We start from the raw sequence: 25,079 nt of genomic DNA, 5'->3' as shown, positions 1-25,079 counted from the left end.
TTTGCCTATCAGTTTCCTTTAATTATTGGCAAGAATCTTCTGTTCCTTTTAGTCAGTAGTTAGTAATAAGAGTGTCTTTCTCAAGGGGAACTTTATATACCTTTTGTACACTCTATGTAACTTCATAAAATTTAGCTGTTGGTGCTGAAAATAAATGGGGTTCTTTTCTGCAGAGGATTTATTTTGGGTGAAACTGAAGCTTGATATGTGGTTTAGTATGCATTATATTGTAATTTTATTTTCTCCCCAAGTACTTGTAAAAGTAGATTTGGAAAAAGCTAGGAAAGCATATACTATCAATACATTTGCTATAGTGGTAATACATTTTAGAGATTTTGTATTGTTTTTACTTATTAATTTTCATGACTGTTTTGTATTGGTTAAGAAAGACATAAATATTTGTTTATGAGCAATGCTACAAAATGTACAGGTAAATTCTTGCTAGAGGTTATTTGGAATTGCATTTATAACCAGCTTTGATTTATATAGTTTTAACCATATAATATACAATAATCTCCTATGCAGATCTTTTATTTACTTCAGAAGTTTTAACTTTATATGCTCTGTGTTGAGAATTAAACTAAATGTAAAAAAGAAAACTTCAGTGGTTGGAAATGTTGTTTTAACAGTTCTGTACTTAATTTTTATTTGGAATAATAATCTCAGTGTAATTGTTATAGCAACTTTCTTTCTTGGTTATACCATATACCTATCTATTATGTGTATATTTCCTGCCACTTCTGAGAATCTCTTATTTATATTCCTTGTACAGAATTTATTTGATATTTGTCTCTTTTGCACTATAAGTTGGCCATATTTTGGCCATATTTGGACATATTTTTGGATATTTTCCAAAAGATTTCATCAAGGTAGTTCATGAATATACTAAAGAAGAGCTACAAATTTCAACAGATGTAAGTTATGGATTTCTTTTTTGTTCTCAATTGTAAACTGGCTTATAAATCCATCCGTTATATTCAGTTAACTGCTTCTGAAAGTTTTATAATGTGTTTATAACATTTGTGTATCAGATTTTCATTTGAAATCAGACTACCTATAAAAAAAAGTTTGAAAGGCATTCAAGGGTGATTATATTATAATCTGAGAGTTTTCTAATATATTGAAACAGATATTCTTATAGAAGGCTGTTTACTCAACTGTAGGGCTTTTCTCTTCTGTTTTATATGTGAAAAATAAATAATTTAATATATTTGTACTTGGCTATTAAATTTAAGAGGTAAATAGTTTCATTTTACTGGCAAAAGGAGGTATTCCAACTTGAAAACTACTCATTGGATAGTTATTAAACATTTTAAGTATATTTAGGTTAAATTAATAAACTCTAACTTTTATACTAGGCTAGAAATATGTACTTACAAAGGTTTTCTTATTCTTAGTCATATATGGGATCATAGTCATGTTATAGATTTGGAAATGGGGACCTGAGCGTTTCAGGTGATGTTCAGTCTCAGATCTTTTAAGGCCCCAACTGCTTCCTTTATATAGCATTCCTGTATTGTGCTCTGACTTAAATTGATTTTGTGACTGAAAGGATTTCGTGTTCTAGAATTCTCACTTCAGCTGATTATTTTCTAGAGTTTTAAATTGTGTAGTAATTGATGCCAACCAACACTAAAATATCTTTGTAGTGGCTGTAGAATATGCAAGCTGCTAGGCTAGGATAGTTCTTAGATTAGATGGGGTGAATGGATAAAGTCATCCTGTTTGTTGTTGCTGTTCCTAAAATTTCTTCATAATCTCAGGGGCCATAAAATCACTTCTGTTGCTTGTTGGACTTCATTGTAGGTAAAGAGAGTTAGTTCTTGGGATTTAAGCTGTGACAGCAGTTCACTGATTACAGAGAACTCATTTGTTTTGAACTCTGACTTCTCATTATGTTTCCCATTACATGCATCCCTCATGGCTTAGAAATGCATGTGATGGGGAGAGGAAATCACTCATCCCTACTACATTGAACTGCCTCCCCCACTCCCAGAACCCCCACAGAATATTATGAAGATTTAATTAGGAGATGGAAATTTTTTTAAAAATTCCATTCATACTATGACTCCTTTTATATGTCAATTTGCTTACTAGTGGCAAGAAGGAAGACTAGATAAATATATAGATAGTCCTGAGAGAGATCTTAGTGACTGTGAAACCCTCATGAAGAGGAAGGTGTATAACTTGTTGAATCTTGTTTTCAGTTTGTTCTTGTGGTAATAATAATGTGAGGAGCCTCTTTAATATCATTCTTTATTCCATCAAATGTACTTGTATCTCAGTAAGATACTTTAAAACTGATTCATCTTTCTCAATGCTGCAGGATCTTCCAGCTTCTCCTGAGCAAGTGATTAAGAATTAAATTCCTGAAACATAGGTGTAGATATTAAGAGCTGGAGGATCCTATAAGTGATACCTTGCCTTTCCCTACTTATGCTCAGAGCAAATTGAGAGAGACCCAAGAGTCAGGCTGTTGGAGACCAAATTGTCACTATTTTTACTCATTATGCTTTTTAAAGAATATGACTCATGTTAAAAAAGAAAGAAAGAAAGAAAGAATAGACTTTCTAACACTGTAGTCTAGAAAAAGACAGATTTACTCAGCCATAGATGGAGTTAGCCAATGGGGGTTGGAGGAGAGTAATCTGGTTGACCACAAAGATTCTTTAGAACCAATCCTGAATTTGGGAGCGTGGATGAATTTGCTTTTGTGACACTTTGTTATTGACACACTAATGTTTTCCTTTTCCTTACAGGAGACAGATTTTGTCTGTTTTGATGGTGGAAGAGATGATTTTGATAATTATAATGTAGAAAAACTTCTAGAATTTTTGGAATTGAATGATTCTGCAAATGAAGATTCTGAGAAAGCTATAGAAAAATTGGAACAATTTCCTGAAGTCTCCCAGGACGTTGAACCTGAACCTAAACCAGTAGTAGCAAACTCAGAGCAAATTGAAAGTGCATTCTCAGAAAACACTATGGATCTTGAGGAACAATTTTTGGCTCAGAAGAACCATCCTCATGCAGATAGTCAAACAGATAATGCTCAGGGTGAACAAACTTCATTTGAACCCTTTGAAGAAATACTACAAGATGAATTGAAAGTGCCAGAAAGTGAAAACAACAAAACCAGCAACAGTTCTCAGGTCTCAAACGAACAGAAGACTGATGCTTATACACTTTTGAAAAAAGAAATGACATTAGACTTGAAAACCAAATTTGGCTCTACTGCTGATGCACTTGTGTCTGATGATGAGACGACCAGACTGGTGACTTCATTAGAAGATGATTTTGATGATGAGGAATTGGATGCTGATTATTATGCATTCGATAAGGAAGAAGAGGAGAAAGAGGAAAGATTTGGGGAGCTCCCGTTACTAACCTTTATAAGTGAAGAAGGCATGAAATTCCCAGTGGAGTTTGGAGTGGAGAAATATTCAATAGGTGAAGAGCAAAATTCAAATGAAGAAGATAAGGTTGAGGTAACTCTGCCCCCAGGCATCATGGATGATAAAAATATACTGACAACCTTGGAGGATACTTTATATATTGGCACAGGTGGTGATGGGAAAACAGATATGATGGATTTGCGGAATTCTTATTCAGAAGAAGAAAAAGAAGATGAGGAAGCTTTAGTTCCAGACAGAAAACAGAAGAAACCACAAGCAGCAACAGATTATATTTATCCTGAAAGTGCAAAATATGGTCTTTTTGTGGAAACCTCTAAGACAGATAATGATGAAGAGCCAAAAGTGGACTTCGAACTTCATATTAAAGGAAAAGAGACAAATGTTCAGGAGCCTAAGAAGCACCTGATGCAAGATGTTTCAGAATTAGAGGATGAGAAGATAGAAGGGATGATTGCATATACTTCTCCCCAAAGCAATAAGCTCAGCTCATTGCCAGCTGTTGAAAAGGGCAAGGACACATTAAAATCAGCCTTTGAAAATAACGAGAATGACCTAAAAGAAGCAGTTATCCGTATCTCAAAAGAAGTGAATGAAGAACTCTCTTCACCTGGAGAGAAGATTTTGGAAGATAGCTTAGAGAATAAATCTCTACATAAAGCTGTAGGGAGTCTGATGACCCAAGAACAGAGTAAACCACCAGAATCCTTGGGTATTGCAACATTCCGGGGAGATAATCAAAATGATGCATCCAAAGATGGAATGGAGGAGCCAGGTTCAGTAAATACACCAACCCTGCACATAGACTCAGTGGAGCATCAACCTCAGGAAATTAAAGAGGGACTAGTTCTGAAAACTGAAAATCAATCTGGATTCTCCTCTCCAGATGGAATTGGTTTGTTAAGAGACCCGGAAGAAGAGGTCCCCAGTCACGGAATAAATCTTTCTTGGCAACAAGAAAGAGATGTGATTGTTACAGTTAGTCATGTAAATGAGAAGATAGGGCTTTCCAAGGACGAGGGTAAAGAGCAGTCCTCGGCTGAAGAATTGATTCAGCATAAGGCAACACAGGGGACACAGAAAATTAAAAAAACAGAGCAAACTGACGAGGTAGAAGTACCGGGTCTCCATTCCGAAAGGCTAGCAGCAGTAGAGGAGGGTTATTATCCCCCTGAAGAGCTTCTGGAGGATGAAAATGCTGTAAGTGCAAAACAGTCAAAAGAAAAACATTCTGGGATTCAGAATGTTAACCAGCACGTTCTTGAGAAAGCAATTTTAGAGACTATCAATCCTGATCTAGAAACCAAAGAAAACAAACAAGAAACGAGTATAATTTGGGAGATTTTTAAGAAAAGTGAAACCACAGCCAAAAGGGTAGACATGATGGACAAGGAACGAGGTGATATGGAAATGGGAAAGGAGGAAAGTCCTCTGGCAGATGAGGAAGCCCAGGGACTCTTTGACGGAAGTGATGAGGAAAACACTCAGACTTCAGGGATAAGTGAAGTATTTCAGGATAAAGATTCTGACGATCTTGAAAAAGACAACCCTAAGGAACATCTGAACACTTCAGGGTCTTCAGAAAAGGCTACTGGAAAAGAAATCTCAAAAAAGGACCTTGAGGACATAGGGCATATCACAGACACAGAAAGCCAGGGTCCTGCTTCTGTAGACCTTGAAGATGATATACTTCCACAGAGTCTACATATAGCCCTAAAGCCAGAGCTTAGCGATCAGGAGAAAGACTTGCCCATAATCCGCAGCTTCTTTACAGAACAAAAGTCCTTGCAACGCTTCCTGAAGTACTTTGATGGCCAAGAACTGGAAGCCATGTTGCAGGAAATGTCATTAAAGCTGAAGTCGGCACAGCAGGAGAGCCTGCCCTATAACGTGGAAAAAGTTCTAGATAAGGTCTTCCGTGCCTCTGAGTCACACATTTTGAGCGTAGCAGAGTAAATGCTTGATAATCGTGTGAATGATATTAGAGACATAGAAATAAAGGAAAGTAACATATTTGAAGAGGCTGCCGTGCTTGATGATATCCAATACTTGATCTATTTTGTAAGGCACAAGCACTCCACAGTGGAGGAGACTACTCCATTGATAACAGTGCCTCCTCTAGAGGAAATCTGGGCTAAAGCTGAAGGTAAATAACTGCCTGCGGCTTGAGCTGGAGAAAAGGAGTTGTTCCATCCAGGTGTTTTTGTGTATTATTGTAAAGTTCTGTTCAGTTTCCATGTGCCTAAAGGAGAAAGAAGGCTGACTCAGGAGCCCCATATGTTCTTTATTCATTCTTTTGGGCTAGAGCATGAAAGGACATTGCTTATTCTTTTTTTCCTTTAGGACAGTTGGGATTGGTTAGCATGTTCAAAGAGAAATTTTATAAAAAGCTAAAGAGAAAGATATGCACAAAAAGAAACTAATGCACAAAAGTAGACCTGTTAACAGTACAGATTTTATGTTAAAATTATAAAAGGGCTTTATTAAACATAATTTCTTAATCATAAAATATCTGTACTAGATCATGTGGGTGTGGAGTGACTAGCATAACTTTTTTTTTTTAGAATTTAATCTCTTTTTATGTGGTGCTGAGGATCGAACCCAGTGCCTCACCTGCACTAGGCAAGTGCTCTGTCACTCAACCCTAGCCCTAGAATAACTTTTAATGGATAGCTTGCCTGAATTCCCCTCCCCAGCATTTATTTTTTGTGGATACCATGCTATTTCCAGTCTCTTGGGGGAGAGGTCACTTATTCTGGTTTTACTCCACTGGGTTCTAAGGTCCTTGCATTCATATTAATCAAGGATGGAACCAGGATGACAAGCCTTATAATGTAGTGCTTGACACATAGAAGCCTTTCAATTAAATATTCGTCAAACTGACAATGAGCCAATATCCTGATAAAAGCTTTCAGTTTCCTGGTTTCATATTTGATCATCTCTATCCATTGTTTTTCAAAATGAAATATTTCAACTGAGAGTATATGATAAGAATTCCAGAAGGACATAAAGCCATTGGAAAAATTTACTTCCCAAGAATGCTAATTTTACCTGATAATTTGGGGAAGAAAACAGTTGTACATTTAATCAAAGCAGATATATTTTGGATAAGAATGCAAAGTACAAGTGAATGTTCAGGGTAGAATATGAAGCTGTAAAGAGATAATCTTTGCTCTGGATCCTATTGGTCTATGTCCTGAGCTCAGGAAGGAGATAGGTTCACCATTTGGCTCCTAGGTTACTTTGAACATATTTGAAAGGCACATTAGCAAGCTAGACTTACGGAATTCCCTTCTCTATACTGGCTCGGTGAGACCAGCACACTTGTAGATGAAAGAGTTCCTGTTATTTCTGATCAGAATAGACATTTCACATTTTTGTTCTGGACCAGAATTCTCTTCTGCACATTTATTCATGTGGGTGTATGTTGGTTTGCCAAGGGAAGGTAAGTTATTGAAGCCTCTATCATAAATGTATTTGTTTATGAAATACTTTGGATTAAAGGCTTCTTTATAAATTTGACTGTATAGTTCAGTCATCCTTTAAATGGGATGAAAACAAGTAACCCTCCCGTATCCTTGCCCAGTTGTTCTCATGGGCGCATGCCAGGACATGGAGGGCAGTGTTGAGGTTTCTGGAGCTGTGTGCTGAGGGGGAGTGCTGATCATTTGGCTTAAGTGGGGGTAGATAGTGTCATCCAGCTGGCTCAATGCATTCTTCTCCCCTGTAGAGATGCAGCCACCCCATGAAGATGATTTTCCTAAAGAGAACACAAATCATCTTAATAGAAATCTTCATGAAGAGCCTCACCTCCTGAGTCACCATTTAAATATGAACCATCCTGAAGAGCCCAGCCTCTTGAGTCAACCTGTGACTGAGGACATGGGTGTCTTAGAAGTGTCTCAGATCCCAAATACTGAGAAAGTAGACCCAGGTAAAGCTTGCCAATTTTTCTCTACAAAGTAGAGGCATTATCATAATGAAGTCTTTCAAGGATATTTGTTGTCAAAGGTACAAAATAGAGCAGAGAGTGATATAGGTACATGTGAGTTAAAAAAAATCTCTTAAGTGAGAGAAAATCAAGAATAAAGATGACTAGAAATCAAAAATAGGCCAGAGACTGTAACTCACCTAAAAGCAAATGTTTAGCTATGACTAGCTTGTGTAAACCATTTACAACTAAAATATTATTCTTCAAAGGCCTTATGCTCTAAAACTAATTTTCAACCAGACCAACAGGAATAGAAACTCTGGGGGTGGGACCCACATCTGTGTTTAGCAGGCCTTCCATGAAAGTCTGGCCTGGTACAAGTTAGCTTGAGAATCACTGTTCATAGTCTCATAAATTCTGTGTTTTTTCCCTTTTCTTCTAAATGGAATGTAATATAGCTCAAGTCCTGTTTTGACTTGCTTCCTGGACATGGTAATTAAACTTTTTCAAATGCAGTCAATGGTCCAGATCTTTATACTATATACTTACAGGAAACAGTACAGAACTGCAATCCATTTTAGACTGACCCTTATGAATACTTCATCATAGTGCACAGCATCCAGTGGGAGATGAGAAACAATTTTTTTAAAAAATCCCCAATAATGGCATCAACAGCATTCTACTTTTGTGTTGCTCATTCTCATTTTATCTGTAATTAGATGATTACTAATTGTTTTATTTTATCCATCCAGTATGGTGCTATGAAGCCATAATTACTGTATTTTGTGTTTTTAAACGTTCTGGTCTGTAAGCATAGCTATAGCATTATCCTGCACCAGTGCAGGGCTTAGCAGCACTGATCCTGACCCCCCCCCCCATCTGCCCACAGAGTGTAGGAGAACTCATAGCAGGGGGGGATTCAGTTAATTTGAGAAGGAATAACATATCAGTTCTCCAATTTTCCAGAAGACATTGCATCCATATATGAACACTACTGACTTATGAACTGTGTTTAACTCCATAAGGTTCTGAAAATGAATAATGCACCATTAAGATTTGTTATTTTCATGCTCCAAAACTTTCAAGATTAGGGAACACTTGGCTTACAAAATTAAGCATGAATTATTTCCCTAGCCTTTTAGGTTCCACCACAAAATGATGTCAATCACCTTTATAGGTAAAATTTTCCCAAATGTCATTTAATGTGTCTCAGGTGCTGAGATGCTGAGCCAATGGGCAGACTTCACCAGCAGTCAAATTCATATACCAATAGTGAATGGAGGGCCTGGGGTTGTAGCTCAGTGGTAGAGTGCTTGTCTAACATGTGAGGCACTGGGTTTGATTCTCAGCACTGCATACAAATAAATAAAATAAAGGTCAATCAAAAACAAAAAAAAAATTTAAAAAGTAGGCAAAAGCTTAAAAAAATAGTGGTAAATGGAATTGGCGGACACAACATCTTTTTTTTTTTTTTTTTTTTTTATATGTGGTGCTGAGGATCGAACCCTGGCCGCATGGCCAGACGAGTGCATTACCGCTTGAGCCACATCCCCAGCCCAACTGGTCCAACTTCTTAATAACTGCATGTTGGACTCCTAGCTGTTTAATCAAACATACTCCAGGCTCATATAACTCATACTGAAATTCCACACCTACAAGCTCTCAGGTCTAACTGGAATTCTACCTCATTCACAGAGCCTCAATGCAGGTCTGTACCCAATTCCCTTTAGTCTCTCTTGGTATTACTGTGTTCTTTTTAAATAGCTGTCATCTGTCCACTCAATAAATAGTTGTTGAGTATCTCTGCCAGGTGCCAGATGCTGTGTTAAGCCTTGGCTCATTCCACCTGTAAATCTGCAAACCAAGACTCCCTCTCTTTCAGCTTTCCTAAAATTTTTAACACAAAGTTTCACCAGCACTAAATCCATGTTTGTTGAATGTGACCCTGTCTATATCTCTCTGGTTTTAAAAATTTTCCTTTAGTAAATATTGTTCTGATAGCAGTTGTATGGCCATGGAAGTAGTGGAGAGTAGAGTGGAGATTGTTCATTTTATAATTGAAGGGTCTGACAGCTTTAATTAGGATTTTGAAGTTTTTTTCTCTGTGTTAATTGTCTTTAGGAGAGCCACATATTCCAGGCACTGTGACTCATATATTTAGTGAAACACTCGATGAATATTGAAACTGAAGAGAGACAATTCTTATTCTATAGCATAAAATAAAATAGCCATTTCCCCTTTCAATTTTAGAGCTACTTATAACAGAAGGTACTCCTGTTGATGATGCTGATACAGAAGACCAACTAAAGGAGATAAAGGTGGAAGAGCCACCAGATGCCACCCTTTTGGACAACATGCTTTCCTTGTTATATTCATACTTGCTTTATTTCACTAAGATGGTAAGTTTGACATAGTTTCTTCAATTAGAATGTTGATTATTTATTAGTTTTTAAGTGGCTTCTGGTCATGAAGTGAAGAACTTAAAATGTCTTTATGAAAATGATTCCTGACCCATTGAGTAGATAGCTCCTAAAACAAAAGCCATAGGGGTGTGGCTTAATGGCTACTTAGTTTAGCATATGAGGAAGATTTGCTGTCTACCAAGGCTGGACATTTGTACACCTGAAAAAACTTGGTTCTTCCCCTCAGAACCTTTCGTTCTTGAAACACAGTAAGATAATGGCAGAAAGAGAGGTGTTTATTTCATGGTTGAACATTATTGTCCATAAATGCATTTATTATGGTTGGAAGGGTGATCAATAAGGTCAGAAAGTAGTTGAGATGTGTTTGAAGCACAGGCAAAGGGCAAACAGGAGTGTGTCATGTGGTTTGTTGTTGATTAGACAGGCTGGGGTGGAGGATGGTGGGGGAAGCTGGCAGTCAGAAGAAATGTGTTCAGAGAAATGGAAACATGAAGAAAAAGATATTTGGGGAGGCCAGGAAAATGTGAATAGTTGGTGTTGTATAACGTGTGAAGTTGGAGGGGGATGGTCTGTTGGAGAGGCCAGCAAATCTTAAAGGAAGTCATGAGCCAAAGTAGCATTAGACCATTAATAGTGGGGATCCTTAGAAAGTTTTAAGAATGAAAGGAATTAGGTTAGATCTGTTTCTTAGAAAGAGTCACTTAAGGCTGACCTTTCTAAAGAAAATCATGATCCAAACAAGACATTTAATCTGTCTAGAAGCTTATCTAAGCATTTTAGGACTTACCTCCCCCTCATGGTATTTGTTGATGTTGGACTTTTAGAGTTTAATTATAGGAATGAGAAAGCTTTTAGAGCTTGGAGGATAAGATGGTCCTAGGGCCATTGTGACAGTAATCCGTCTCAACTGAAGTTGTTTCCTGTAGGTTGTGTTATTTCAAGACTTGTGTAAGAAAAATGATGTTGTTGTTTTCCTTGTAAAATGTATAGATTTTGAAGCCAGGTAGATCTGGTTTCAAATCCCAAGGTTATCATTTAGAAGTTTGGGCAGATAACTAAACTTTTGAATATCAGATTCCCCATCTGAAAAATGTAGATAATGCTTACTCCAATCATAAGAATTAAATGATTTGACAAGGTAAAGTGTCTGGTGAGATGTCTGGCATTTTGTAGGGTTTTACCCCCACGAACCCCTAATTCTCATGTAGGCAGTCAGACGTGGTATAAAGACAATGAATACCTGGGGAGGAAAGACCACCAGGGTGGAAAAGATGTGATGGAGAGAAATGAATCATTTTTCAGTTGGCTCCATGTTTGTTCATGGTGGTGGCAGCCACCTGGGTAAGGAGTATGTACAAGCCAGGCAGTTAGAATAATGATATTTCCAGTGATTAAAGCCCAGTCTTCCACAGTCATAATTTGATTATCAGAATGAATCAACATCACTTGGAAAGTTTACAGCCTCACGATATGGGAAGGATTTCTTTATTCATATTTTTAGGTATGCACAGAGCACTCCTCTAGGTCTAGGTCGGGGTACACGAATGTGGTGCAGGTATGGTCAGTGATTTTGTGGTGATAGGTAAGACATTGACGTGAGTATCAAAGAAGAGGCACAATGTTACGAGACTGATTTGAAAGGAGCCTTCAAAAAGGCATTTTGATGGCCCAGTATGTACAGGACATTGTGCGAGGACTAAAAGAGTCTAACAGGAAAAAGGCATGATTGTGACTTTTGAAAGCCTTAAGAAAAGGACTTAACAAATATATGCAAAAATTATGAACAAGTCAATGTAAAATCTTAAACAAGTAGTATGATATCTGATAGGACTGGAGAGTAATAGGCTCTGATGTGTTTGGGAGTTGTGCACCAATCAGATTCATTGATCAATGGAATCTTAGTAGAATCTTAGTGTTAAAAGAAACCTTGGAAGGCTGTTAGTCTAGTTTCTCACTCATTGGTGTAATTTTCTTTACTGTGGCCCTGACGAGTAATTATGAGGCCTGTACACCAGTATTTCCTAGCATGAGTCACTCTCTTACAAGGCTATATGTTCTTCTGTTGTCTAGTTCATCCTTGTATTGACTCCAAATTTTCCTCCACATGATTTCCTCTATAAAATTGAATTCTTTTCTACATAGAACTCCTTTAAATATTTGAAGTTATATCTTAATTTAAAAATTATTTTTAGTATTTTTATCATGGAAACTTTCAAATAAGAGCAGAGAGAATAGTAGGGGACTATAGGTAACCATAACATATTGTACATTTCAGAATAATAGAAGAAAAGATTGTGAAAGTTTTACCATAAATGATGTTTGAGGAGGTAGATATATTTAACCTGATTTAAACGTTACATAGTGTATACATGCATCAAAATGTCATGTTACCTACTTTAATAATTAAAATGTTTATTTCTATGTACTAATTAAAAAATAAATTTAATTAGAAAAGCTTTAAAGAAAAGCATAGAGAATAGTATAATGAACCCATGGGCCATCACCCAACTTAACAGTAATTCCTTGATAGCCAATATCAGTGAGTTTTTTTTTAAATTTGTTCTAATTGGTTATACATGATAGCAGAATGCATTTCGATTCATTGTACATAAATGGAACAAAACTTTTTCTAGTTGTACACAACACGTGTAGTAGTCCTACATGTACCTCGGGTAATGAAGTTCATATCATTCCACCATCTTTCCTATCCCTATGCCCTCTCGCCTGTCCTACCTCCCCTTTGCCCAAAGTTCCTCCATTCTTTCCATGCCCCTTGCCACCCACCTCACCCCCATTATGGGTCAGCATCCACTTTCAGAGAGAACATACAGTTTTTGGGTTTTGGGATTGGCTTACTTCCCTTAGCCTGTTATTCCCATTCACCCGCAGATGACATAATTTTTTTCTCTTTTAATGCTATAAGTAACATTTCATTTTGTATATGTACCACAGTTTCTTTATCCATTCATCTGTTGAAGGGTTGTTTCCACAAAACAATGGAATGCTTCACAAATGTGGGTGTCATCCTTGCTCAGGGACCATGCTAATTTTTTCTGTATTGTCCCAATTTTAGTATATGTGCTGCCAAAGCAATCACACTCTGAGTTTTAACAAATGTAGATACCCATGTAAAAACTACCATAATCAAGATATAGAACAGTTTTTTCACTAGAAAAGGGGTTTCCTTGGGATCCTTCTCAGTGAGTTCCTTCACCACCTGTTCCAGGCAACCACTGATAACTTTTTTTTAAACTATAGATTCATTTTTCCTACAGTACTATTTCATATATATGCCCCTATAAGTGGACTCATATCTAGGAGTGCAATTGCCTCCTACGTTTAATGTATGTTTTTATCTTATGTGATACTGTCAAGCCATGCTAATAAATGACCACAATCATTTTATACTTCCACCAGCAATTTAGGAGACTTCCACTTGACTTCATCTTCACTAGCACTTGGGCCATTCTAGTGGGTATGTCTTTGTGAGTTTATTTCCTGATAATTAATGATATTGAGTGAACTTTTTTTTTTTGAGATAGGGTCTCACTAACTTGCTTAGGCTCTTGATAAGTTGCCAGCCTCAAACTTGGGATCCTCCTACCTACACCTTCTGAGCTGCTGGGATTACAGACATGTGCCATCATGCCTGGATCAAATACTTCTTCATGAGCTGGTTGACCATACTGTTTTTGTATGTCAACTCTATCTGGTTAGCTGGAATCCAGACTTTTCCAAGCTCAGTGCCAACTGTGGGATTGGTTAGCTTATAGTTGTTCTTGGCCCTTGCAGGTACTGCTTAGAATGTAGCCCCAAACTGAAGACCACCTCCATGCAGATTTCTGGAACTCTTTTTCTTTGTGGCTCCCATCTTTCTGGTAGTTTTTCTCTACATGTTTTTGGCTGCTTAATCTTCTGGAACTCTGGTCTCTTTCTCCTCAGTGAGACTGTTAGGCCCCATTTGGGTTCCCCTTCCCAAACTGAGGTCTAGAGGGTGCCTGAAGGTAGAATGCTCACCTATTTGTTCTCCTGCTCTTAGGGGTGACAGTTGCATGTTCCTTGTGGCTTTCTATCTGAAAAATAGCTCTTTAAAATATATATTTTGACTGGGCATGGTGGCACATGCCTTAATATCCTAGTGGCTCGGGAGGCTGAGAGAGAATCATGAGTTCAAAGCCAGCCTTAGCAAAAGTGAGGTTCTAAGTAACTCAGTGAGACCCTGTCTCTAAATAAAATACAAAATGGGGCTGAGACTGGGGATGTGGCTCAGTGATCAAGTGCTCTTGAGTTCAATCCCTGGTACCAAAAAAAACTATATATATATATATATTCCAACTTTCTGGTATCTATTGATTTCTCCTTTTGTTGTAACTTTTTGCAATAATTGAAAAAATATGTTTGTGGGACTTCTAGGATATATTGTAGTTTTGGTGAATAAATGACATTCCCCTGGTACAACAATTTAACCTGTTTTCTCTATTGCCTTTTTTTTTTTTTTTTGGTGGTGCTGGGATTGAACCTCGGGCTGCATGCATTCTAGGCAAGTGCTGAGCTAACAACCTCAGCTTCTCTCTGTTGCTTTATATTTCTTGGAAATTCATAGTCAGGTTTAGGTTCAATTCTTTTTCTTATGAAAACTTAATAGGAAATATTGCATTGACATATGCATATCCTCTCCTTTGACGTTGACTACTAGTCAACAGTGATGTTGGTGAGATTTGCTAATATATTATAGGTTGCAAAATAGCAATGGTCTTAGTTGCTGGATTTTTCTTTCTTCATTTAAAGGATGGGATGCCTACACAAATAAAAATTTGATTATTCTTTTTTCTTGGTGGCGGGGGTATTGGAAATTAAACTCAGGGGCATTTGGCTAGTGAGCCATATCCCCAGCCCTATTTTGTATTTTATTTATATACAGTGTTTCACTGAGTTGCTTAGCAATTCCCTTTTGCTGAGGCTGACTTTGAACTTGCTATCCTCCCTCCTCAGCCTCCCTAGCTACTGGGATTACAAGTGTGTCCCATGGCGCCTGGCTATGATTGATTATTCTTTACACAGATATTTGGTTTGTAGAGTTAAGGCAGGAGATAAATATTTGATTCCTTTTCTTTATTTAAACACTTTTCAGAATAGTAAGGTATTTTTCTAGCTTATCAAATGATACCCAAAGGGGCTTGAAATCTTTTTATTGTTTCATTGTTTTTATTTGTTGCCATAAAATTAATTAGTTCTTTCATATATTTAAGTTTTTGTCTTAGATGAATTTTTTAAATTATAAAAACCAGGTTATCTAAGAGAAAAGAATGATCCAGAGGGATTCTAGCCAGGTGTTAGACAACGTGATGATATAGGGCCTGTTACAAACTAGAAAATTTAAAGTATGCTCAATTTAAAGTATTTAGATTCAGGCTGGGGTTGTGGTTCAGTGGTAGAGCGCTTGCCTAGCATGCATGAGGCACAGGGTTAGGGTTAGGGTTAGGGTTAGGGTTAAATTTAGGGTTATGGTCAGGGTTAGGGTTAGGGTTAGGGGTTCAATCCTTAGCACCATATAAAAACAAAATAATGTGTCCACCTGAAACTAAAGATACATAAATAAATTTTTTAAAAAAGTATTTAGATTCATTATACTTGAAAACACTGCAAGTGAACAAAAAATATGAGACTATCAGTATCCTTTCTCTTGAAGAAACTATTGGAAAATATTGAGGAGGTGGATTTCTGACGAGGAGGTTGGTTTAGAATTGCCATGATTCTTTGTGACTGTTTTGTTATAAATTTAAGGTTTCCCATTTCTTCTAATTTGTCTGTTTCAGCTGTTTACTACATTGCCTGATGAGTATCAACCTGGGCCTGATTTTTATGGACTACCATGGGAGCCTGTAGTTTTCACTGTTTTCTTTGGATTGGTATCCTTTGTCATTTTCTTTTGGAGAACTGTTCTTGTTGTGAGTAAATTAACTTACTTATACCTTAGCACATAAGCACAAGGATTATTTTATATAGTCACTGCCCCCCCCTTTTTTCCTTTTCAGTTGCTAAAACACAAATTAGTGGTTTAAGTCAAACTAACCTTATAAAATAATTTAGTGTGGGTGCAGTTGGTAGAACTGGTAATTCTTACAGCCATCCTGACCAGTAGTTTCATACGTATCAGAAGTCTTAAAAGTGGTATAAAAGATGGTATAGGTTAGATAAATATCCTTTTATGTAGCATATATGTCTAGTAATCTATATTAAAGAAATAACTATGCTTTGAAGGTTTTGGTAATGTTTTTCAGTGGAACAGTGTATTAGATTGAAGACTTAGCACAACATAATTCATTTAGGGGATATTGTATGTTCGCTTAATGGAATAGTAGGCAGATTTATCTATTTCAAAGCTTTGAGGTACAGAAAATGCTCACAATTAAATATGAAGTGGGAAAAAAAAGCAGAAACTAAGATTTAAATGTTGATGAACTGTATGTTAATATAAACACATATAAACAGGGGGAAATGCTACAAAGAAATACAGTAAAATGAGAAAAAGGAGATAAGATAATTTTTCCAGTCTTTTATATATATTTTTCCCAGATTTTATGATTTGATCATATGTTCAGAAAATACCTTTTTATTTGGAAGTATAGATTATGTGTTGTCCAAAAATCCATTAAATGTTTTGTTCATTAAATCTTTTTTTCTGAGCAGAATTAGTCTATCTCTGTGTATGTGTGTACATATATGTATAAGCGTATATATATAAGCTTATACATACATATGTTTGTACCGTAGGTCATTCTGTTTCATAGTTATTTAACATAATTGGAAGAAAATTATTTTAGGTAAATGGACTTTGCATATGAAAAGCCTAACAGTTAAAGAGGCCAAAAGCATTGGATACAAATCTTTTCAAATCTGAGTGTTCTTTTTCTGATTTCTTAACTATATCAGACATATCATTGTTAAGATAAGTTTCCTCTCCTTGTACAATTGAGTGTAAAATCTCTTAAAAAGCATTCCCTTCTTAAATAGAAGAATCGTTTGCCTGGATTCCTGTGAGGAATTTTCACAGTTCAATCTCATTGAACTTTTTCTCAGCTAAAAGGAAAAAGGAAATAAAGAGAAGGGAAAAACATGAAAACACTTTATATTTCTCTTTTGTTTCTTTCATTTCAAGAACCCCAGTACCTGTTTATCTTTTCACTAGGTTATGTGGGATCTGGTTCCTAGCTATTGCTCCTCAGTTTCAGCATTTGACTTTGGAGCTTTAGTCTCTTCCTTAGATGACTGCTTTTATGCTACTTCCCATTTTCTTCTGTTGTCATTTTGAGTAAAAGGTTAGCAAGGCTATGACATTAAAGAAATGCCATTTCTTTCTGTGTTGGAGTTTTCTGAATGCAATTTCCTATTACAAAGATCCCATGGATGATCCATGGACACATCTGAGTATCCCATCACCATTTATAACATTTGAAAGGACAAGTATATGCTAAGTTACAAAGAAATTTAATGATGTTTTTAAAAAAATTTCTGCTTAGGTTTTATTATCAGGCAGTTTATTGCTGTCTTTAGGAAATGATTGTTTTTGTCCTTTCCAGAATATGTTAATTGTCATTTCTCTTATTGCTTGTGCATTTTCTTCTAGCAGTCTTCCCTTTCAGATTTCTTGCTATATATTTAGTGGTTTGTAGAAATAAGATGATGTAGCCTATTAGTTTCTAAATTCAGCCAATAGCCAAATTTAAATTGGAGTTCTAAGATGTTTTCTGGTGAGTGAAAGTGGCATATCTTAGTACAAAGATTATGCCTTAATATCTTTTCCTCAGATTCCTTTTGAATAGTCATTGTTTCTAGACTTTATCCTGGTTATTTAGAATTCTCAAGTAAATGATTTTGAGTACACACACACACACACATCTTTACTGTGAAATAAGGTACATATCTTAGTGTTTTTATGTCAGAGCCTATTTATGAAATATAACTACCAATTATATTTAAAATGCTTGTTAACCTTTACTTATTTTTAATCCTATGAATTTATTATTCTGAACCAGAATGTTATTAAATTCTCACTTGGTTATGATTCTGACTGTTGTTTTAGGAATGCTGTTTCTATTGAGCAGATGTTTGACATCAAATTTAATCTTTTTTCTCTCTTCTAGGTAAAAGATAGAGTATATCAAGGTAAATTTTTAGGTTTCTTAAACTTCTATTGTATTGGTGTTTGATGTGTGTTTTATGTATGTTAGAAGTAGATACAGTGACTTTTAATGTCTATTACTTTTTTACCTCCTGAAAATTTTACTATTCCTAGATTGCTAGGATGGATAACTGAGTAGATGATGATGGTTCCAACTCTGAGATAGGCGATAAAGAGGAGGAACAAATTGTGGATAGGGAGATGATAAGTTTTAATTTGGGGCAGATTAACTTTGAATATTGATGTAATGCAGATGTATTACATTTGAAGAGTATTTCTATGCTAATGATTTAATCATGCATTAAGTAATTGAGTAGATAATTTAAAGAATTGTAATGTGAATCAGTATGCTTTCATTTCTGTTTTTCTTTGCAAAGAATTAAATGATTCCATTTTCTGAAAAGAAAGTGTTTTGAGAAGGGAGGAATATCAAGCTACAACACTTTACTGTATTTCCCATCTGTGAAATAAGCTTAAATTGAAATATCATTTTGGATGGGAGGGGTACCTGGGATTGAACTCTGGGGCACTCTACTGAGCCACATCCCCAACCCCCTATATTTAGAGACCAAGTCTCACTTAGTTGCTTAGTGTCTCACTCTTGCTGAGGCTGGCTTTGAACTTGGGATCCTTCTAGCTCAGCCTCCTGAGCCACTGGGATTACAGGTGTGCACCACCGCACCCAGCAAAATATCATTGTTCTTATATTTTTCTTAAATTTTAATAATTTTATACTCTTATTGCTAATAAGCATAGATTGCTTTTTAAAAGCATAATAGTTATGCTAAGAAGTATTTCCTCATAGTACCATATAACATGTCTTTGCTTTTAGTAGATTGGGTAATTGAATTTCATTTAGTGATTGTAATAATCTTGTGTATTTCCCCCTTTTAGTCACTGAACAGCAAATTGCCCAAAAGATAATCAATTTCATGAAAGAAGATGAAGAACTGATACAGAAATTTTCAAAGTATGAACAGAAGGTATAATTATTTTTTTGTTTCTTTCTCCCTTGGTTCTAGCTTGAATCATTTCTACCTGTTTTAATTTAAAAATCATATTTTAAAATTTTTATTTCATTATTTCCTACAAATCATCCAAATTCTAAGCAGTCATATGTATTAAGTACTGCTTTCTTCTGGAAAGGGTCACTTGTCTGAAAGTAACTTGTATAGTAGCACTATAATTTCTGTATCTTAATTCTGAATGCTTTATTTACATAGATGAAGGAATCAGAGAAACAGATCCAAGAAACCATAAAACAAAATATGATTCTTTCTGATGAAGCAACTAAATATAAGGTAAAAATCCCTTCTTTGGGGGGAATTACATTCTAAACTCAAAAGTAAATGTAATGAGTGAGTAATCTTGACACCTTTTTTCCCAGGATAAAATAAAGCTTCTTGAAAAAGCTGAAGAATTTCTGGATGAGAGAGCTAAAAGTCTTCATGTTATGTTAGAATCTGAAAGAGAACAGAATGCTAAGAATCACCACTTGGTAAGAGTTTTGCTGCTAAGTGTTGCTTTAATTTGGCTTTTGAAATATTTTGTAAAATTGGTTAAGTTGAACTTAGTCCAGCTGTTAACTAAAGTAAGATTAGGAGTCAAGGAAGTTGAACCCACGTCTGTGCCCATTTTGTGGAACTTTTAAGTACTGATACAACAAATGATTTTTATGGGCCTAGGAAATATTTTTATTCTCAACCGTGGATAATTTTTATATTGCTTTGCTCTGCCCTTGGAAACATGCAGATCAACTAAAAAACTATTGTCCAATTGAACAGTATTTGTTTACTTTTTACTTGAAAGAGTAATGAATTAATCAATTTTCTGTACTTAAAAAAATTTACTTACATATTTCATTTTCAATTTCTATAAGTTTCTGTAATTACATAAAAGTTGAAAAAGATAGTAGAGAGTGTGTTCTGAAATATCCTACCCCCAAGTAAGCTTGATCACCTAGCTGAGGTAGTATTTATCAGATTTCTTCACTGTAAAAATTCTTTCCAATCCTTTTTATATTATATTCTTTGGAAGTTACCATGCACAGCCCACAGTTAAAGTATGAAGAGTTAGGATCTCAGGATGCAGCTCATGGTAGAGCACTTGCCTAGCATGCATGAGGCCCAGGATTCAATCCCAGGCATTGCAAACAAAGATTGGGGAGTTATGTCCACTTCCTTAAGGAGCGAATATCTTTATAAATTTTGGGGAATTCTTCTGTATGTGAGATTAGTCTATACTCCCTTAAATTTTATCATTTTTTACTTCAGATAAGAAAATTTTAAAAATGATCTTGGGAAATTTTTTTCTCTATCACTAGAAAAAAAAATTACTAATTTGAACTGGTTTATTTGAAAGCAGTAATTAATTAATTTTCTATGCTTTAAAACATTTTATTATTGCATTATGATTTTCTATATTTTGACCTTTTTTTCTGGTTATCTCATAAACAGTAAGGTTGTGGATGCCATGAAATATTTATGACTTTATTTTCCCTCATCTCTTTCAGTTCTTGATTTTTTGCTTAGTCCAAAGCTGGATCCCCTGCATTTACCTGAAATGTAATGGGATGGCTTGACAAATATTTTGTTGTGTTTATCTTTTTTAGTATATATATATGTGTGTACACACACACACATACACACACACACACACACACATATCACTATTTCTACTGAAATCCTAATGCATATTTTGTGTTCTGTTTTCACCTGGCAGATAATGGAAAATAAGAAATCTATAGAGAAGCTTGAAGATGTCATTTCAGTGAATACTTCTGAATTTTCAGAGGTAAAGCTGCCAACTCTTGCTAATGGGATAGTTGGCATAATGGGATATTAATACTACATCTTAGTTTTGTTGCAGACCAAAAATTTGAAGTGTGCTAAAATGTGCAAAAAATGAGAACTATATGATGTCTGGTTTGGGAAAGTATAACTTTGTTTTTTCTTTGGAATTAATTCACTAACTCTAGTGTTTTGCATTAGCTTCAAATTGTCTTTAATGAAGCTAAGCTTCGTGAAGAGAAGGTGAAGTTGGAATGCTGTCAGCTTCAGAAAGAAAATACCATACTTAAGAAGACGAAAGAGCAGGTAAAGAAAATTTGATGTCATACATAATGTAAACTAGAGAAGTGAATGTCATTATCTTGTATCTTTCTTGGATCTGTTTCTGAGGTAAGGAATATTCATGTAGGACCTTTTCTAGATATGCAAAGTTTAAACATACTCCCTAAATTGAGTGCATATATATGTTCTCCATCTGTTTTGGATTTTTGGATTATTGCTTTTCCTATCAAATGTCAATCCTGCTGGAGGTAAATTATTTGAATTGGCAGCAATTTTCTGGGGAATGCAATAAACAGGGTCAACTTCCTGAGAGCTCTGATGTTCTTACTGCAGCTGTGAGAGTTGGGGCCACTCTTCCCTCTTCCTTAACCAAGGTCTCAACCTCCTCGATTGAGGCAGGCCACCAAGGAGTATGGTTCTCTATTTCTTTGTCTAAGTCTTGTAGTCCTGATGTATCCAGTGCATAAATCCCTCCCTAACCCATAGGAATTCATGTATTTTGACTTTTCAGTTGCAGCAGGAAGTCAAAGACTGGTGTACATCACACGCTGAGCTCAATGAACATATCAAATCATTTGAGAAGTCCCAGAAAGATTTACTTGTATTTCTTAATCACAAAGATGACACTATTAATGTAAGTTTATACTCCAAATACATGTTTCATCTCATGATTTCTCCTGAAATCTTCTGAATTAAAATCGAGAGTCTTCCAACCTTTTGCTTCTTTTTAGGCTTTGACTCATTATATCACACAGTTGAATCGGTTACAATGTGAATCTGAATCTGAGGATCAAAATAGAGAAGATGAGTCAGATGAATTAACCAACGGAGAGGTAGCAGGTAAGATCAGTCTCAGGGAGGTTGAATCCTTTTTTTGCTTTCCTGTCTTTAATTAAGTATTTATACAGATGCCACTTTTCAGCTGGCTGATTTTCTTCTTAAGCTTCAGGGTTGTAGACACATATCACTGGATCTATAGATATGTCTGTTGCACTGGCAGAGGTGGGTTGCTGGGGTATAATGTAGCAATAGGCATGTGAAGAACACTGACTTTTTCTATCCCATTGAAAACTAGTAAGTACACTGCAGCTACAATAGTCACATCCTGTACAATACTTAGAGTATTGAACATTGTACAGTAAGAGAAATTTATTTCTTAACTTATGCAGATGATAGTTGATTTTGATACTCATCATCTCTATGGGTCTGTGGTTTTAAGGTCCACAGTCAGTCTTAAGAGTCTGGAGGTAGTTGGAACCATAAACTAAGGCTGTGAGAACAGAGGCTAGAGACTATCAGAAAGCTAGAGAGAGGGAGTGTAACAGTGTTTACTGATGAGGAAAATATTTCCAGATGTTTTCTCCCAAGTTGGATATTGCTTACATAGCAAGTATTTCAAACCACACCTGGTAGTAGATTCAGGGAAAAAATAGAGGATTGAATCTTTCTAAATAAGACACTTACTTGCCCAGGTGAAAATAGATCTGAGAGAGAAGAAAAGCTTTTATCTTACAAGAATAGCATAGATAACATTTTTAGTTGTGCAAACAAGAAATTCACCTTTTTTTGTTTTGTTTTTAAGACAGACACAGTACTTTTATTTATTTTTATGCTGAGGATCAAACTCAGTGCCTCACACATGCTAGGTGAGCACTCTACCACTGAGCCACAATCCCAGCCTGAAATTCACCTCTCTCTCTCTCTTTTTTTTTTAAATCTAAGCTTGCAATTCTCTTAAAAGTCATTAGTCTAATCAGTTTAGTTATTTAATTGATTTTTTTTCTTCTGATGATGAACACAATCATTATTTAGTTTGGGGAAGTTAGGAGAATATAGAGTTAAAAGTAAGGAAAGAAAAAGCTAAAGTCTTTTGTTTTTTAAGTGATCGGAACAAGAAGATCAAATTAAGCAGATGATGGATGTCTCTCGGGTATAGTTCTTTGTAAGAGTCCCATAGTGCCTGTGAATTCTTCCTGTGCCTCACTTTTAAGAATACCTCTCTTTTCTGCAATTTTTAGACACAAACTACAATATCAGTAGTTGAAGAGGATCTAAAACTTTTACTACTTATGCTAAGAGCCTCGATGTCCACAAAATCTAATCTAGAAGGTGGGTTCTTCTTGAGAAGAAATTGCCATGTTGGAAAGACTTAAAATTTTATTGGAAAGATAAAGAATGGCTTCTTGCTTTCATGCTTCTTACTTTTCTTGGCACTACTCCCTCAAACAAGTTCTTAAGTCCTTGTACACATATAGAGATAAGCTGTTTTATCCTTTACAGACCAAATAAAGAAATTAGAAGGTGACTGCAATTCACTACAGTCTTCTAAAGTTGGACTGGAAGAGGAATGCAAAACTCTAAGGCAGAAAGTGGAGATTTTAAATGTACTCTACCAGAAAAATGAGATGGCACTACAAAAGTAAGATTTTCATTGTTTGTTATTGTTATCACTGTGTGAACTAATAGATAATTTTATCTTAAGATTATTTACAACTTCTTCTAGTTGCAATAAGTAGAGATTTGTCTTTTTTCCTTTGTGTTTTGTTTCCTATAAGTTGCATTTTTCTTTCCATCGTCAGTCTTAAGAGTCCTGAGGTAGTTGGAACCATAAACTAAGGCTGTGAGGACATCGTAATCAATTGTCAAATTCATATGAAGGCAAGAAGTGGTAAAATGCTATTAACAGTCACTGATGTGGAAATACCTCTCAAAGTTCTAGACCCTTTCTATGATCCCCCTATTTATTTTAATTACCTTTCATTGTGATCAGTTATGTTCTAATGTTTTGAACTTGTATCTCTAACTCTGGACCTTTAAAAATACTGAGTGATTTGGAATGACATGTTTTAGTAGAATAAAAACTTCAAAAAGGAATAATATTTACTTATTGATGGTACAAGTTTTGGACTTGAATATCTCAGATGTTCACACAAAATTGAACTGTGGCAAGGACCTTAGGAGTTATGATTACAGAAGTACTTGTTTGTAGAATATATTTATATATTAATCTTCTTAGTGTGGAGCTAGTTATTTTTTGAAAGTTCATTTGAAGTTTTTAATCCACAAAAATACTTGGATTCTCTAAAAATAGGTTGTGTCAGATTTTATTTGCACCTGATTTTACTCTTCGGTATATATATATATAATCTTGTAAAGCAAAGACAGACCTTCTTACAGACCTAACTATTTTTAGGTATTTTGACTTCTGTTGCCTAATTAATGCATTAAATATTGAAACCTTTCCATTAACTTTTCTAAAATTCTGTGATCTCCAAGCGACCTTTTTAGAATCTCAAATTTTTGTTCAGGCCAGTTCTAAATTCCTGGCCTGTTTCAAATAAACATTTCTCATTTTATCACTTTTTTTTAAAAGAACACTTGTTTTCTCTGTCCCTACTAGTAATCTGAATGACCTAAATGGCAATTAATTTTTTTGTAATGCAGTTAAATTGTAGCACTATTTTTCTCAACTCCTCCAAAATTCATTCAGTCATCATCTGTGGTTTTTACTCTTTTTACTCATCCCCAGGTACTATGTTAGTTCATGCCTCTGTCATCTTTTCTGTTTCTAACCTAGATCATCTGTCTTCATTCTCCATTTTTTATATTTGTATATAACTTATTTCAAATTCTTAGTAGTTTTCTCTATAGCCGCTTGAGTGGACTTTCTAAAATATAAGTCTATCCATGTCAATATGTGCCTGTGGTTTATGAAGAATTTGCTTTCTATTTGATGACCTGTTCTTTTTTTCTTCCTTGTATCTTTTTAATAGTTTAAATATTTTTAATTATTTTCCTCATCCCCTGTATAAGCTTGATGTAATCATAAATTATAATGGAATTATAATTATATAATTATAATTTTATTCATCTTCTCATAATTTAAAGGCCATGGTATATATTCTGGATTTAATAAAAACCTGACATAGATTAATAGGTTTATTTTTTTTTTATGGGCTTTAAGTAGCTCCTGAATCAGATAACTGTTGTGGCATTGTATGTTAGTACTTCATATAGTGTGAACTCCACAAGACATTCATTCAATTTATACACATATTT

The 25,079-nt window shown here is 35.4% G+C and overlaps 1 non-coding gene and 1 pseudogene across 1 annotated transcript; one reads left to right on the top strand and one right to left on the bottom strand.

The window, feature by feature from the left end:
• The window catches only part of LOC143640211 (transport and Golgi organization protein 1 homolog), a 46,649-nt pseudogene that overhangs the window by 12,586 nt on the left and 8,984 nt on the right, over nucleotides 1-25,079 (top strand).
• LOC143388670 (U6 spliceosomal RNA) lies at nucleotides 12,758-12,864 on the bottom strand. Its single transcript, XR_013090032.2, has one exon. It is a non-coding gene; the product is annotated as a U6 spliceosomal RNA (small nuclear RNA).

This window comes from Callospermophilus lateralis, unplaced genomic scaffold (genome assembly GCF_048772815.1).
Source record: "Callospermophilus lateralis isolate mCalLat2 unplaced genomic scaffold, mCalLat2.hap1 Scaffold_137, whole genome shotgun sequence".
NCBI lineage: Eukaryota > Metazoa > Chordata > Mammalia > Rodentia > Sciuridae > Callospermophilus > Callospermophilus lateralis.
The sequence above is the reverse complement of the archived record's forward strand: the minus strand, read 5'-3'. Positions and strand labels throughout refer to the sequence as shown.